The 16442-nt window shown below is 44.0% G+C and overlaps 1 non-coding gene and 1 pseudogene across 1 annotated transcript; one reads left to right on the top strand and one right to left on the bottom strand.

The window, feature by feature from the left end:
- Positions 1-1222: 1222 nt before the first annotated feature.
- Positions 1223-2114, bottom strand: LOC104847568 (annotated as a pseudogene).
- Positions 2115-5308: 3194 nt separating this feature from the next.
- LOC117287204 lies at positions 5309-5415 on the top strand. Its single transcript, XR_004518403.1, has one exon. It is a non-coding gene; the product is annotated as a U6 spliceosomal RNA (small nuclear RNA).
- The last annotated feature ends 11027 nt before the right edge of the window (positions 5416-16442 follow it).

Raw genomic sequence — 16442 nt, forward strand, 5'->3', positions numbered from 1 at the left:
CATTTTTTCCCATTTCAGTTATTTTTTATGGGGGAGAGGGGCGACATGGGACATGGCTGAGAACGGTAGTTATATTACGAGTATTTTTGTTATGAAAAACTTTGCCTTTAAACTTGGAAAAAGCCTGTTCTCTGCCAAAAGGAAAAAAAGAAATAAATTTCCAAGAACATAAAATTTCCTTCAGAGAGGTTTCAAAACCAAAAGGCTAATTTACATGAGAAGCTGTAGAGAAAGTGGTTGAAAAGTCCATTCATAAAACTTTTACTCCACTTACATGAACTTAATACATATGTTCTTAACAAATATGCTTGGATTGCTCACGAAAATTTCTTGAGACATTAAATAAAGCTAGCCATCATAAGTTATTTTCCTGTTAACCATTTTTCTAACACATACATGTTGGGCAAATACCAAAAAAAAAAAATCAAAAGCAGAAAAACCTTAAAAAAGTTAAATACATGGGTCTTGTTTGTTTATTGCTATGTTTGATATGCATGAAGTAATGAATACCAAGCAATTCATTTTTACCACATCATTTATTCTTAGGTTGCCGAAAACATTTAAATACAAATAATATGTGTAGCAAAAATAATGAAAGCAGACAGCAGGTAACTTTACAAAGAATGGAATGTGAACCGTTTCTGCCCTTAGCCAGAGTAAGTGGGAGGTGACTTTGTCTGGAGAACCCCGCAGCTGGGGTCACAGGAGCGTGCTGAGACTGCTTACTCCCGGGAAACACAGGGCCCCTCACACACGGAGACCCATGGGCATCTGTTTCAACCGCAGCCTTGGAGGTGCTCCAAACCTCCACGTACCCACAGTAACTACACCCGTATCTGGAACCATTGACCCCTTTTATTCCCCACCAGGACAGACCAATATGCAGGCAGTTTTCTTGGCTTGGACATGGAAGCAGTTTTAACACCAGCCCTTGTGAAACCACAGTGTACTGCAAGTATGAAGCCAAACATTTGTAACTTGTGTAAAAATTTCACTTCCCTTACTGGCCACCTCAAGATGAAAACAGATAACTCCCTGAATATTAACTGGCTCTACTCCCCTAATAGTAAACATAAAACCACACGGGAAATATAGACATTCACGTAGGAGTAACATAAACCTGTCCTAAACCCTAAACAGAAAACTATTTGTGGGCAGCATGGATGACGCACGGTCCACTGTGTAAATTTTAGAGCGAGGCAGACAAAAGTCGGGAGCCCAGTTAGTTTTCCCCTCCTGCTTCAGCTTCATCTCCCTGGGTACCCGAGGTCCACAGTATCACGTTGTCTTTCAGTTATTGCATTATTGGCGTGCCGGCCTTGTATGACTCTTCACTTAATGTATCAAGTTCAGCGATGGCTTTATCAAAAGCTCTCTTTGCCGGAGAACAGGCTTTCTCTGGGGAGTTCAGAATCTCATAATGGAAGACAGAGAAGTTAAGGGCCCAGACCCAACCTGATAGGATGTGTTGGTTGCATTTCCTTTTTGCTGATTTCAAAAGCTTCTTGGAGGCCGGGCATGGTGGAGCTGCCCGCCTGTAATCCCAACACTCGGGAGGCTGAGGCAGGAGGATCGCTGTGAGTTCAAGACCAGTCTGGGCTACATAGTGAGTTCCAGGTCAGTCTCAACTACATACTGAGACCCTGTCTCAAAAAACAAAAAAAAAAGCTTCTTGGTACGCTTGTTGTGACTGGTCCACAATCCCTTTTATGTCGTCACCAGCATCAACCTCAGCCAAATAATGATAGCAGTCTCCTTTCATTTTCAAATAAAAGACTTTGCTCTCTGCTTGTGAAGCACTGGGGATTAAGAACTTTTCCAGAAGAGAGCACATCCTTGAAGGTATCCCTTAGTTGTCTCAATTTTCTGTCTGTATTCTCGAGCCATCTGCTGCTTTTTCTCAGCACCTTCATCTTTTGCTCAGTACTTGAGACAACCCTCCAGAATGACCCATGCGCTTCTACAAGATTTTTATAAGCAATGGAGAGAAGATCCCTCTCATTAGATAATTCAGCGCCTTGCTCAGTTACAGGCTTTACGCAGGTTTCCCTGTCGTCATATCACTCAGCCTGCTCAGCCAGTTTGGCCGTCTGCACCAGCTGGTCTTTGTCCATGCCCGGATGTTCTGTGTCCTGGGTGGGTGTTGGTGCACAGCCAGGTGAAGTGGTCTCTGGGCGTCGGTGATAAGGCAGAGACTCTGTCCCTGCATCTCGCTGCTCACAGGCTACAGTCCTACAGGTTAATTTTAGAAACAGTGAAGGGCTGCGGAAAACAGAAACACAGAACAGTGTGGATTGGTCCTTTCAAAATTGCTCTCTTAGACAGGCATGGAGGTACACGCCTGTAATCCCAGCACTCAGGAAGCTGAGGCAGGAGGATTACAGAGTTTTAAATCCAGCCCGAACTACACAGCAAAATGCTGTCTCAAAACATCACCCAACCAACCAAACAAAACAAAAGTTGTTCTCCTTGGAAAGTGTGGAAAGGGAGAGAGAACAGTAGAAAAATAACTGCTTACTGGGTGTGGTGGCACATGCCTCTAATCTCAGATTCTCAGGAAGCAGAGACAGGTGGATCACAAGTTTCTGGCTAGCCTGGGCTACTTAGAGAAACCTCATCGCCAAAAATATATAAATAATAGTTAAATAAATAAATGGCACTGGCAATATAGCTCCCTGCCAAGCCCCCGGATTCAATCCCAGTAATACACACACGCACACACACAGAACTGAATGAATTTGGTTTAACAGGTTATTTCAGGATACTTTTTTAAAAGGTAGAATTAAAATGGAGGAAATTTCACAATTGTGCCAATTGAAACTGGCCTGTTTGGGAAAATTTGGCTGTAATCTCTGTGTCCCAATTTCTTGGAAGGTCAGATAACAACTTGGTTTAGAGATGGGAGACTTTAGCATGGGGACTCCATTCTGATTTTTAATCTGGTCTGTTGGGGCCCACTGTAGGGACTTTGTCCAAAGTAATGGTTCTCTGCGATGTTTATTTAATACATTCCTTCCCTGCTGCATTTTCCTCATTCTCCCACAGAACTTCCTGAGATCACTGATGAAGATAACTACTTGTCTTCAGTCTTCAAATCTGCCCCAGAGTCTCTCTCTCTCTCAATCTCTCTCTCTCTCTCTTTTTTTTTTTTGAGAGAGAAGAGGCAGACTAAAACTTGAGAGCCTCTTTGACAGGAAAATGTGGATTATAAAACTGCAGTGGATGCTTCTTCAGCTACTGGGTGTGTAGAAATTGTTTATTGATAACTTCCTGCAGGCCAAGCATGATCCTAAGCACCTTCCCAGCACCTCGTGTATAATAATCGTAGAAGTGAATGTGGTCATGATCTTTTGTATTACAGGCGGGGAAATCAGGCTTTGACTTGTCCGAGGCTGCATCACTTGCAAGTGCTGGAACTGGGCTTTTAGTTCTGGACCCTCCACTCTTACCTGCTTGCTGTCTTTTTCAAACTCTGGAGTGCCAATTGCAGAGTCAGGGAGCCGACACCATCCGGGCACTGTTCGGAGGCCTCCCCTGGATTGCTGAGAGGCAGGTGGGATGGGAGGGAGACTGGAGATTTGACAGGTAGAACCCTCCATCAAACCAACTGAGCGACCTTGGCGAGATCACTTCTCCTCTGGCCCTGTTTAAAACCTCCGTGTAACCCGGCTGGTGGTGGTGTGGTGGGAGATACTGGACGGGTCGTGGCGCTTTTGATGAGTTCCAAACAAGGAAAAGCGTGAGGAGCACTTGGCATCCTGTAAACATGAGGGAAGGTTGTGGATGCTGCGATGTCCATCACAGGCCCCCCGCTCCCTCCTCTGGAGACTGCCCTCCCTTTTAACCCATTTCCTCAGCTTCTTCCTGGCTGCTTTCTTGCAGGAGTGTGAGGCCTGGCATGGTGACCCATGCCTGTCATCCCAGCATTCTGGAGGCCTAGATAGGAGAATCGTGAGTCCCAGGACAGCCTGGGAAATTTAGTGAGAACTTGTTTCAAAGAAAAAAAAAGTGTGATGTAGGTGTAGTATCTATGGTGTATTCATAGGTTATAGGCTCACATGGGGTAGTTTAACATGATGGAGGTATAGTATGATGGAACTTTTGGCAAGGGTTCGAATCCCACTTCTGCTATTTCTACTTTGGGCGGGGAGAAAACAAACCTTAGGCAGGCCATTTAGTCTCCTCAGGTCTCAGTTTTCTTGTCTGTAAAATGGGGACAATAAGACAGAGCTAGAGAAAGAGTTAAGACAATGCTTATACAGTGTTTGGCATAGCCCAGAACATGTTAGTGCTCAGAGGACGATGGCTCAGGTATTACTATTGATTTTACAAGGAAAAAAATATGAGCCACTTCCAAAGATAGAAGAAAAAATATTTTTTGAAGAAAAACTAGATTTGACCGATTGTACAAGATATTTAAGAAAAGACTTATTAGCTGACTCCACCTACTTAAGGGAAAGTGAGAAAACCTCAATCTGTCATTGCATTTCTGTTTACATTCAAATTTCACATCTCTTACCAGAGAATAGGATTGCGTGCTGGAAGCCATGATAGAAAGCGATAATGTCATAGTGCAAAAGGTATCATCTGTGTCATCTAACGCACATTTGGTTCCTTCAGGGTTAATAAAGATTTTATCTCTGCGTCTTGCTTCTCCCCCTTACCCCAAACTAGCAGAGAAAATATGCTGTGAAGTCGGGAGGTGGTGAAAATCCCGAATTGGAAAAGAGACAGGAAACGAGCTAGATCACTCTAGGCGACCAGGTATGGAATTGGAAAGAAGCAGGGCAGGGGCAGAAATCCGTGCAAGGAGGGAAGATGCAGAAAACAAGGAAAAAGAAACAGTGAAATGGGAACGAAGGAGACAGAGCCTCTGTAAATGGGAAGGGGATCTATAGCCGGAAGGAGGGAGGGGGATAGAAAGAATTAAGATATGTAAAGTGCATGCACCTGCGGCCTAAAATGAATGTAAACATGTACTGAAAACACTTGCTTAAAAACAATAACAACAACAACAAAAACAAGAAAGAGAAGCAGAGGAAAGAATATCCTTCCACAGACACACAAAAAGACTTATTTGATTAGGGCCAGATTCTATCACCAGCTGTTTACATAGCTTCCACTGAGTTTTATGGTTAGCCTTCCTAGTAGCTCACTGGAGACTTTTTAATCCATGTTACATACTGCTGGGTATCTGCTGATGCTTAATTTCTTAAAGCACTAAAAAAAAAAAAATCTATATTAACTTTTTTTGTTTCAGCAGGGCCCAAATATTTATAGTTTATTCCTCTTAAAAATTATATCAGTAGTGCTCACTTCGCCAGCTCATATACTAACATCGGCACGATACAGAGAAGATTAGCGTGGCCCCCGTGCAGGACTGACACTCAAATTTGTGAAGCGATCCGCAGTGTAGAGCTAAGGAGATTGGCAGCACCATGTGTGGCAGGAAGGGATGGATGATTCCATGGCTTTGCGGTCACAGAAGTTCCAAATCGGTGATTACCTGGATGTTGTGATACGCTCTTAACATGGGGCACCACCTCCTGGGCTTGTGAGACCATATTAAATTTTATTTACTCTCTCGAATTTATTTTTCGTCCAGCTATAAGATAAGCTTATGCTTTATAAGATAAACTTATGCTTTTTTCCTTCCCAGAAAAATTATATATCAGTAAATCATATTCTTCAAATCGTATATGATCCACCGGTAAATTTTAGCACCCTTGAGAGGGGTATCCAGTTAGGTAGCGTACAGCATTCTAGTGTACAGCAGACTGCAGATGCGAGGGCAGCCCCGTAAGACTGTGATACAACTAGAACAGGAACACAGCACTGAAGAAGAGGTAAAAGGAAGCTGTGGGTGAAGGAAAAGGGGTACCACAGGGAAACTCACAGGGAAAGGTTAGCCGGTGTCTGTGTAGACCTCAGCAAGCTCCGTGCACATGTAAAAAACATGCATCTCCCAAACCAAAAGATCTTCACGAATGGAGAGGAATGTCTGTGGTGCGTTATCTACTTTCAAGCAAATGTGTGATTAAAAAGAGAAACAAACCAAGCAAACCACCTTGAATATATTTCTAAAAAACAATGCCATGTGTGAGAAGCACCCGGCAGGTCCTTCCAGGGTTTCCCTGAAGGAGCCATTGTTATCACAGGAGGTGACCACTGCTTGCACATTAATGCCCCTGGGGAGCCGAAGGTGGGACTGCACATAAAGGGGGAAACAGTTGCTATAATTTGGACCTGGAACATCCTCCAGGTCCCTGTGTTGAAAGCTTGTTTGCTGGTGTGATTCTGTCTGGAGGTGGTGGAGTACTTAGGAGGTGAGACCCAGCAGGAGATCTTTGGGTCACTGGGGGTGAGCCACTGAAGTAAGCTGTGGGCTCCAACACCTTCCTCTTTCCTCTTTTGATTCCTGGCCATGAGGTGAGCAGTTCATTCTGCAGCATCCTGTCTGCCATTGTGGTCGAGCAGACCCATCAGTGTCCCAAGCAATGGGTCTGTTGCTCCCAGACAAGAACTTCAAAAGCTGTGGGCCAAAATAAACCCTTTTGATTTTTTTTTTGAGTTACATTTAATTTATAACTGGTTGCTTTTGACTCTCAAGTGTCTTCTTCCCTGAATTTCTCCCTACATCAAGATTCTTGTTGGATTTTTAAAGGCTTCATCTCCCACCAAACACCAAGTCTTTTCTCTATACTCGAGGCCTGCAGATCATTGCTACTTCTCTTCTGTGATGAGTTAAACCCTTTCAATTTATAAGTTAGAAAAGAAAAGAAAAGGAAAGGAAAGACCAGCAAAGAAAGCTGGCCCTGGCCTCCTACCTTTGGCGGTTGTCTCGATAAGTGATTCTTTCCTTTGTCACTTCCTGCCTCAGGGTCTCACTGGAGAGAACCTGGTGGGTCTCCCTGACTCTGTGAGAACCGCAGGCTCAGGAGGGCTTAAACTCAGCACTTGTTAACTTGTCACCATATAAAAGAAAGGAGAGAGGCCTGACATTTTCCCAACCCCTGAAAGTGAAAGAAGAAAGGGTTCTTTACTTTCTGGGCCACATCCTGAATGACAGGGGTCAGTGTCTACCACTGATCCCTGTGGGCGCAGGCATCTAATTATTTCCTGGATAACCTGTTATCTATTATCCATTAGGCTGCTTGCCAGAATAGGCTAATGTCTCCACAGTTCCTGGTCTGGATTCTAATGAGCCATTTTTTGTTTTGTTTTGTTTTGTTTCTTGTTTTTAAAGGAAAAGTAGGAGGTGAGTGATTGGCAGCTATAAGCTTCCAGGAGCAGAATGGCTGTCCCCTGCCTCTCTGTTAGCCTGTGCTGGTGGAGAGCACATGTCACAGGCCAATGGCCCCATGACAACTAACAGTCTCTCCTCTTTCTCCTGGCTCCTTGACTTGCACTTTTCTAGGAGACTCGGCTTTATCAGAACCTTCTGGAAAAGCTTCTGAGAAAGGCATGTTTTTCTGGGCTGCTGTCATTTGCTTGGAGAACAAGGACACTCTTCAAATAATTTTGTGTTTTGGGAAAGGGAGGGTAGAGAGGGTATCAGAATTCAATAGGCCACTTCTTCTGTGGAGCAGGGACAGAACTTGGCTGTCACCCAAGTGAGCTCTGTATCTTTAACCATCTACCCTGGCCTGCAGATTTGTACAAATGCACAATGAAATGCCATCAGGTGGGAGGGGTATGCAAATATCGGGCAGGATTCTTTTCTTTTTTTTTTTTTAAATTATAAAGATAGCACATGTTCATTATTTAATAGGGACTCTAAAAAAGCAAAAAGAAAACACCCCAGAATTCGTTTCTCAGAGATAATCACTGTTAACATTTTGGTGTATCTTCTACTTTTTTTCCTATGCTAATTTATACCTGCCATTGCAAAATAGGGCCCTTTGGTTTTTCTTGGAAGCATACGGCAGGGTGTAAAGCAGACTTGCTGAGTGGAGGGACAGAGGCCAGGTTGATTAGCATTGCAGGCAGATTATATGAGGGGAGGAGGGACTACACAAAGACTGCAGGAAACCCTTACCAGAGGATCCGGCTGAATAGAGGTCACGTGTGCACAAGTTTGTAGGTTGTGGCTCCACGAGGCTACTCAAAACAGTTTTGGGGAAAGGACCATTCTGGGGAGCTGAAAACTAAACACTACCAGAAACTTATGCATCATTGGAATTTTATCTTATTTTTAATAAGTAATAATAATAATAATAATAAACCCTCACTGAACATGTAGGGCCTTTAGTACATGTGAGTGAGGCCTTAGGAGTGAGCCCTAACTAGCTGCAGGGTAAGGAATCTCTAGACTGCCCTAACCAAGATTAAAAACCCTCCTCAAAAGGAATGTGATGACCCACATGAAATTTAAAACTACCCATCCAAACAAAATTCAACACTCTTTGAAAGAAGACTCCCCCAAAAAAGTATATAGTATAGTATAACATTTATAATGTCCAGCATCCATTAAAAAGTTTCTTGAAGCCAGGCATGGTGGCACACGCCTGTAATCCCAGCACTTGGGAGGCTGAGGCAGGAGGATCGCTGTGAGTTCCAGACCAGCCTGAACTACATAGTGAGTTCCAGGTCAGTCTCAACTACATAGTGAGACCCTGTCTCAAAAAACAAAAAAACAACAAACAAACAGAAGCAACTCCCACTTGGTGGGAAGGGGATATAAGGTGAGGTTCAAATGATGAAAATTTAGGAATTGAGAGGAAGGCAGCTGGAGAGTGGAGACTGGGTGGAGAATGTTTCTGGGGAGGCCGTTTTTGTGAATTCGGGGGAGAGGCCTGTAGAGTTGGGACCTCTGAGGGGAGTGCCAGCCACCTGGTGCTGGGGTGCCTGCCGTGATGTGATGAAACTGGTTTTGTAAGCACTGGAGCAACTGTAAAATGCACTTAGCTCTTGCTGGGGGAAGGACTTACTGCTGCCTGGGTGAAGGAGCATTTTGGGGAGGCTCACAGGAGCTGGAACCACAGGCAAACAGGAAGGAGCAGGTCCTTTATCCCTCCGCCAGCTGCAGTTTCCTTCTCGTGCCTCCTAGGGGCAGAACTCAACACAGGCACCAGCACAGCAGAAATATGATCCGCAGTGTTATCTGCAGTATGAAAGGGTGGCCTTCAGGTGGGCTCAGTGATGTCCACCTGTGGATCATAAGTTCAAGTCCAGCCCAGGCACCTTAGTGGAACACCATCCCCAAAATAAAAATGACACATTTAAAAATTAAAAAGAGCTGGGACGTAGCTTAGTGTAAGGCCTTGGATTCAATCTCCAATACCGGAAAAGGAAAAAAAAAAAGGAGCCTTGGAATTGATCCTCAATAAGCAAGCATGTTTGGGTTTATTTGCTTTTGTTTACAGTACTAAAAAGATTCCCCCATCCTGATCTTTCTTACTTAATTTAATTTTGTTTGTATGTTTTTTGGTACCAGGGATCGAACTCAGGTCCTTGCGCTTGCGAGGCAGGCAGTGGAACCACTGAGCTAAATCCCTGGCCCTTAATTTTATTTTTTAATATATAGAATATTAACATGTTTCCCAAGAATAAAAAGTATACAAAAAATTATGTGCAGAGAAGTGTCCTCATCCCTCGATCCCTTCAACCTGCCCCCTCAGCACTTACATTGTTTTATGATTCATTGTTCCTTTTCTAAAATTAAGCAAAACATATATGTTGCCTTATTCCCTTTTATCTTTCCTTATTCAGACAGGATCTCCCTATGTTGCCTACCTTGAAACTGTGCTCCTCTTGCTTTGGCTTCCCAAGTAGCTCAGATTACCTTTTAGTTTTATATAAAAGTATATTGTGTTAGTTAGCTTTCCATTACTGTAACAAATGCCTGAGATGAATCAGTTTATGAAGAGGAAATGTTGATCTTGGCTCACAGCTTAGGAGGGCTCAGTCCTTATTGGTTGGCCCCACTGTTTGTGGCCCATGGCAAGGTAGCACCACTGCACTAGAGCAGTATTCACCTTCTGGTAGCCAGGAAGCAAACTGAGAGAAAGAGATCAGTGGCCCACATCCCTTCAAGTGTGAGGCCCCGGTGATCTAAGACCCCCACCTGGCCCCGCCTCTTAAAGTGTTCCCACCTCCCAATTCTACCACACGGAGGACCAAGCCTTTAGCACACAGCAATCTCTGTGTTACACATAACTCTTTTCACTTTTAATTTTTCATTGACTATATTCTGGAAATAAGCTCATGAAATATATTCAGATCAGTCATATCGTCTCATCTTTTTTTTTAATGCATTTCAACAAAACACCATATCCTTAGCCAGTTTTGTGTGCCTGGGTATTTGAGATATATTTTGCAATTGCAAATAACATTGCACGAGCAGCATCACGCATGGATTTTTTTTTTTAATTGCTGGAGGGGCATCTTTGTGGCAAATTCCTAGAAGTGGGACTACAGGGCCGAAGGGCGAATATCTCTAGCTTTGACAGCACCACATTTCTCTTCACAAAGTACTGCTTCTCATTCCGACCAGTAATATACGAGTGCCTGCTCTCCGTAATCGCACTAGCAGACTACATTTTCAAGATTTGAATTTTTGCCAATCTGATGAGTAAAAAATGCTGTCTCAGTATAGTTTTGATTTGCATTTTTCTTATATCGTGAGTGAGGAAGAACAGCTACTCATATGTTTAAGTGTCAGTCTTATATTTGCTGCCATTGCTAATTTTCTGTGCATGTCTTTGCCCATTTTTCTCGAAGACTTTCAGTGTTTTCCCTCAATTTTAAAAAGTTATTTATGTATTAGAGATTTTAATCCTTTTTTGTGATATATAGAGTCTCTTACTGTCATTTGTCTTTTGATTTTGTTTGCAGAGGTTTTGTCCTGCAAAAATTGGTAATTAAATTCACCAATATTTTATTGCATCTTGATTTTTAAGGCATAGTTAGAACATTTTCCCCATATTCAGGTTATAGAGGAATTTAACTATATATATAGGTACAGATATGGACATATTTTTTTTCCTGATTTCAGTGCTGGGGTTTGAACCCAGGGCTACTTTGGGTGTGTTACGGTGTATCACTGAGCTATATCCCTACTTCCCCTTAAAAAGTATTTTTTAAAAAACATTAAGATAGAATCTCACTAAATTGCCCAAACTGGCTTTGGATTTTTGATCCTCTTACATTGGTCCCCTGAATAGCTTCAATAACATGCATGCACTATTCATGCTATTCCCAGCTTAAGCATATTTTATTTTTGGGCTTTTTAAAAAAAAGGTCTTATTATTTAGGCCAGGTTGTCCTTGGACTTGCTATTCTGCCTCAGCCTCCCAAGTGCTGGGGTGACAGGCATGTGCCACAATGCTGGGTATGACTACATATTTTTCGATACTTCTTGTTTTGGCAGGGTGGTTGAGAAAGGGTCTTGCTACATAGCTCAGGCTGGCCTTGAGCTCACTATGTAGCCCAGGCTGGCATCTAACTCATGCTGCTCCTCCTGCCTCTTCCTCTGTGTGCTAGGATTACACAATATTTTTATGATTTCCTTTCTGCATTGAGTTCTCTGACCCATTTAGAGTCTATGGTATCTCTTTCCAGATGGAGTTTTTGGTTATCTATTGCTTTGTGACAAACTACACCCAAAATTAGTGTCTTAAATCTTAGTGTGCACAATGGGCTCAGCGGGGCAGTTGTGCTGGTCTTGCTTGTGTTCTGTCACACAGCAACAGTACATGAGGCTGGGGTTGTTCAAAAGCTTGATTCAGATGCTGGGATCACAGGGCTGCTCTCCTCCCCCACTTGGGATAGGAAACTCAAGACAGGTGCCATCAAGAAATCATTCATGGAAAATTCAAATAACAACTACACTGATATTTCATCTCACCCTAGTCAGAATGGCTATCATCAAGAATTAAAAAAAAGCAAAACAAAACCAATTAATGTTGGCAAGGATTCAGGGAAAAAAGAATCCTACAGTGCCGGTGGGAATGTAAACCAGTACAGCCACCACGGAAATCAGTGTACAGGCCCTCACAACATTAAAAGTGCAGTTACCATTTGATCCTGCGACACCGCTCCTTGGTATATTTAGTTTTCAAAGGAATTAAAGTCGGCGCACTGGAGATACCCGAATAACCCACAGGAGCAGAGACAGAAGTAAAAGGGGTTCTTCAAGGTATCTTTTTCTTTGTCTCTGACTCTCAGAGAGAACTCCTGCCTTTCCAAGTTGTGAGCTGAGCCTCTCTGTATGCTGGGTAGTTTATTTGGACAACTCCCAAGAGGACAGAACCTAGAAGCTGCCAGTGGTAATTTATTCTGCCTGGCTCATCAGCTCAAAGACATATCAAGGTTGCAGGGCTGGGGTAGGGGATAGAAAAAGATCCAGAAGAAAAGCAGCTACCAAAAATGAGCATGTGACCTGTTCTCTGGATAGTACTCCTTTCTGGGCCTCACAGTCCATCTCTGGTAGAACATTTGTGACTCAGAGAGGAAGCAGAGCTGCCATTTCTCTTGGAGGCTAAATCATGAAGGAGATCATCTCCAAAGAGGTGGCTTTATTCTGCTGGTCAATGTCCAGATATGTCCAGAAGCCAGATTTCAAACTTCTCAAGAGCAGGCACAGGCTGTCCTCACCTTCGGGTTCTGCCTTGGGGAAAGAACTGCTTAGCTGAACAAAAAGACTCCTGAAGTTTTTATTTTTAGCTTTGCCTTCCCAGGTCCTGTCATCTTGGATCTTGGCTGAGAGAAAAGAATTGACTGTGAACCTCAAAAATATATGCATTGCAACTTAATCCAAAACATGACTGTGTTAAGAGATGCAGCCCGCTGTGCTGATTAGGTCATGAGGGCTCCGTCCTCGTGAATAGGATTAATGTCCTGATTTTAAAGGGCCCAAGAGAACTGTCGGCCCCTGAGGCCACATACGGACACATAGAAGGAACCATCTATGTCGAAGGGTTACTCACAGGCTCTGCTGGTGCCCTGATGGTGAACTTCCTGCCTCCAGACCATAAGCAATACCTTTCAGTTCATAAATTACCCACTTGAAGTAACGTATTCTCTGTTTCTGATTGGGCGGCACGTTGGTGGAGGATCCCAACGCCCCCTTCTCTCACTGCAGTCTGAGTGAGCCTCCTCAGACTGTTCCCACCACCCAGCCTCTGCCCCTGGGCTCCCACTGTGGTCTTCTGGGTTCCCACCTCTCCTACCTGTCTGCGTACCTGGGAATGGCTCCCTCTCCGTTCCCCTGGGAGTCCCCATGTCCTTCCTCTTTGGGGGCTTCCCTTTCTGCACCGCTGTGCAATGAAGTGGCCCTACCTGCCACCCCAGGGACACCTGCCTTTTCCAGTGCTCCCAGTGACTCAGGGCCGGTTCTGCCTTTCTCTGGGCCTTGGTATCAGTGTTGATTAACGACAAATACGGTCTCCATCATTACCTCATCTGTGTCATTGCCCAGGCACCAGAAGGCTTGGGTAGGACAAAGGGGTGTCACTGGGCCCCACAGAAGTCCCAGGAGGGTAAAAGAAGCTCTTGGCCTTTCAGGGTGCTGGGTAGAAGGAGCTGTACCCGGAGGTGTGGCTGTTAGGAAACCGGTTTCAGGACGGATGCCCTTTCCAGAGGAGGCCGCTGTGAGCTGGACGGGAGGAACACATCCCGGTCTCTGGCAGAGCTGTCGAGTCTGCCATGGAACTGACTGGAGAGGAGACCCCTGGCCGCGCTGGTCCCTTGTCTACACAGTGGCTTGGACCCAGGTTTAGGAAGTGTGGCCTAGGCAGCCAAGGGTACAGGGCCCAGGAGCCAGAGGAGGGGATCCCCAGCGTCTCAGGGAAGAGGAAGTGGGTGGTTACGAAAGGGCTCTGTTACCCATTCTGGGGTGCCCAGGGACTTCTGCTCTGGTCTTCTGGGTTCCCACCTCTGCTACCTGCACGGTGCCTGGAAATGCTCATTAACTTTCCCATTCATTGTGAAGGTGCGTCGGCTGCAAAATTAGTCTTCGGAGCGTTTACAAAGGATCTGCTGTGGGGGCTGCTCCGCAGTGCTGCCTTCCACTTGCTGCTGCTCTGTAAGGGCATAGTCTGTGGTGAAGGACGAGGGGCGGTCTGGGTAATATACACAAGAAGGTTTCAGGGAGGAAGTGGCCGTCTTAGGAAGGGAGACAGAGAGGGGCTCACAGAGTTGGGGTGACGGAGCTTTCCTCCCAGGTGACATCCTGCAGCGCCCTTGGTTACTGCTCTGTACAGTCTCACCATGTGGTGTTCACAGTTTATTTAACCAACCCTCCAATGTGGAACAGCTAGGTTATTTTCATTTTTTGTAGCCATATCTAACACTTGGATGATTTTTACATATTTGTGCCCCTTCTCCCCTTTTTTACGTGCTTGATATTGCTCAGGCTGATTTCAAATGCCTGAGCACAAGTGAGCCTCCTGCTCCAGCCTCTCAAGTAGCTACTGTGTGCCACAACACCTGGCTCCAATGTTTTTTTTTTTTTTTGGTACCAGGGATCAAACTCAGAACCTTGTGCTTGCAAGGCAAGCATAACGCTACTGAGCTAAATCCCCAGCCCCTCGGCTCCAATTTTTTTTTGGTCCAGGGGATTGAACTCAGGACTTTGTGCTTAGGAGGCAGGCAGTGGAACCACTGAGCTAAATCCCCAGCCCAAAATTTCCCTGTGATTTTTTTTTTTTTTTGGTACTGGGAATAGAACTCAGGACCTTGTGCTTGCAAGGCAGAGGCAATACCACTGAGCTAATACCTGGGCCCTTGGCTCCAATTTTTTAAAGGATATTTTTTTCTTGAAAGGGAGTTTATTGGCCAAAGGGTATGCACAGATTTTTAAAATCATTACTTCTTTTTCTGATGACCAAAATAATACACATTCATTGTAAATCATTTAAACACAAGAGTGTATGGTTTTGAAAATGAAAGTCTTCTGCAAGCCCACATCCCAGAAGTTTGTTCTAATAACAATTTGGTGTATATTTTCTTTGGTGCGGGGAGTAGTTTTGAGCCAAAGTCTTGCTGCCTAGTCCAGATTGGTCTTGAACTGAAGCTATTCCTGCCTCAGCCTCCAAGTGCAGGGATTATAGGTATGCACCACCATGCCCAGCTGTAATTTTCTCTTTTGAAGGGAACACTGACACATTGTAACAGGCACGCCTCTAAGGACTGAGTCATCACCACATTTAGAAGACATAAGAGCCTGGGACCTGTGCCATGGCCCAGCCAGAGTGACCCTATCTCCCTCTTTTCCTCCCCTTACTCACTTTGCTCTAGCTGTTACCATCTACTTCTGCTGACCAAGCCAGCAGAACAGGCTACTGCCACAGCTTGGTGATGGCTAAGTCCTTCTTCTTCCCCTTTTTTGGTGCCGGGGATTGAACTCAGGACCTTGTGCTTGCAAGGCAGGTGGCAGAGCCAATGAGCTAAATCCCAGCCCAATGGCTGAGTATTCTGATGGAATGTTCTTTACTCAGATGTTTACCCAAGTCCTGCCCTCACTTTATTTCAGTCTCTGCTTAGTTGTCACCATTTCAAAAAGGCCTTCCCTGACACCCTACCTAAAATAGTGAGTCTTGTAACTTGATTTCATCATAGCACTTACAATAGTCTAACTTTTTGTTATATCTATTTGCTTATTTTTTAGCCAGAAAGCTGTGGATGGGCAAAAACTTTGCATTGTTCCCTTGCATATCTTCAGCATGTGGAATAGAAAGTGACACATAGTAGATGCTCAATAAATGCATATGGAGCACTTGAATAAGATTAAATTCCATTGATAGTCTAGAGACTATGGTATGGTTTTATGGTAGAAAATGCAAGAGTTTACTGATAGATAATAACCAGTACTTTTTTCGAGTTCTTTATATATTAATTGAGATACTCATTATAAAACCCATTGCTCACCAAAGAAATATAACTTTGAAATAAAAGAAAGAGAAAAGTGCTAAAAAGAGGGCTATATGTATTTACCAGACACTTGTTTTTCCTTTTCTGCTCAGCAGTACATCATGGCCATCTTTCACATCAGTATATAAATCTTTCTAGTCTCTCTGAGATGCTCAGTAGTATCATAATTTATTTACCCCGCCTCTTTTGATGAGCATGTGGGCTGTTTCCAATGCACTGCATAGCATATACACATTTCCTTGCCTGTTGTTAATGTTTTATGTCCTTTATCTGAGACAATGGGATTAAAAGAAAACCCAACAAACATAAATATCTAGCCTGATGTTGGAAATGCAGACCTTGATCTGGAAGCTTTATAGCCTAGGGGTAGATCAGAGACTTCACACACACACACACACACACACACACACACACACACACACACACTCCATCATTAAAATAGGAATCAATGAAACATAAAATCGGGCCAAGCTCAGAGACATGAATCCTAAGCGATGTCTGCAATTGGAGGGAAGGGTAAGAAGTTATTCACTCATTCAGCAAATATCTATTGAGTCAGTATTTTCTAA

Source organism: Fukomys damarensis, unplaced genomic scaffold (genome assembly GCF_012274545.1).
Source record: "Fukomys damarensis isolate Sample0158 unplaced genomic scaffold, DMR_v1.0_HiC HiC_scaffold_21, whole genome shotgun sequence".
NCBI lineage: Eukaryota > Metazoa > Chordata > Mammalia > Rodentia > Bathyergidae > Fukomys > Fukomys damarensis.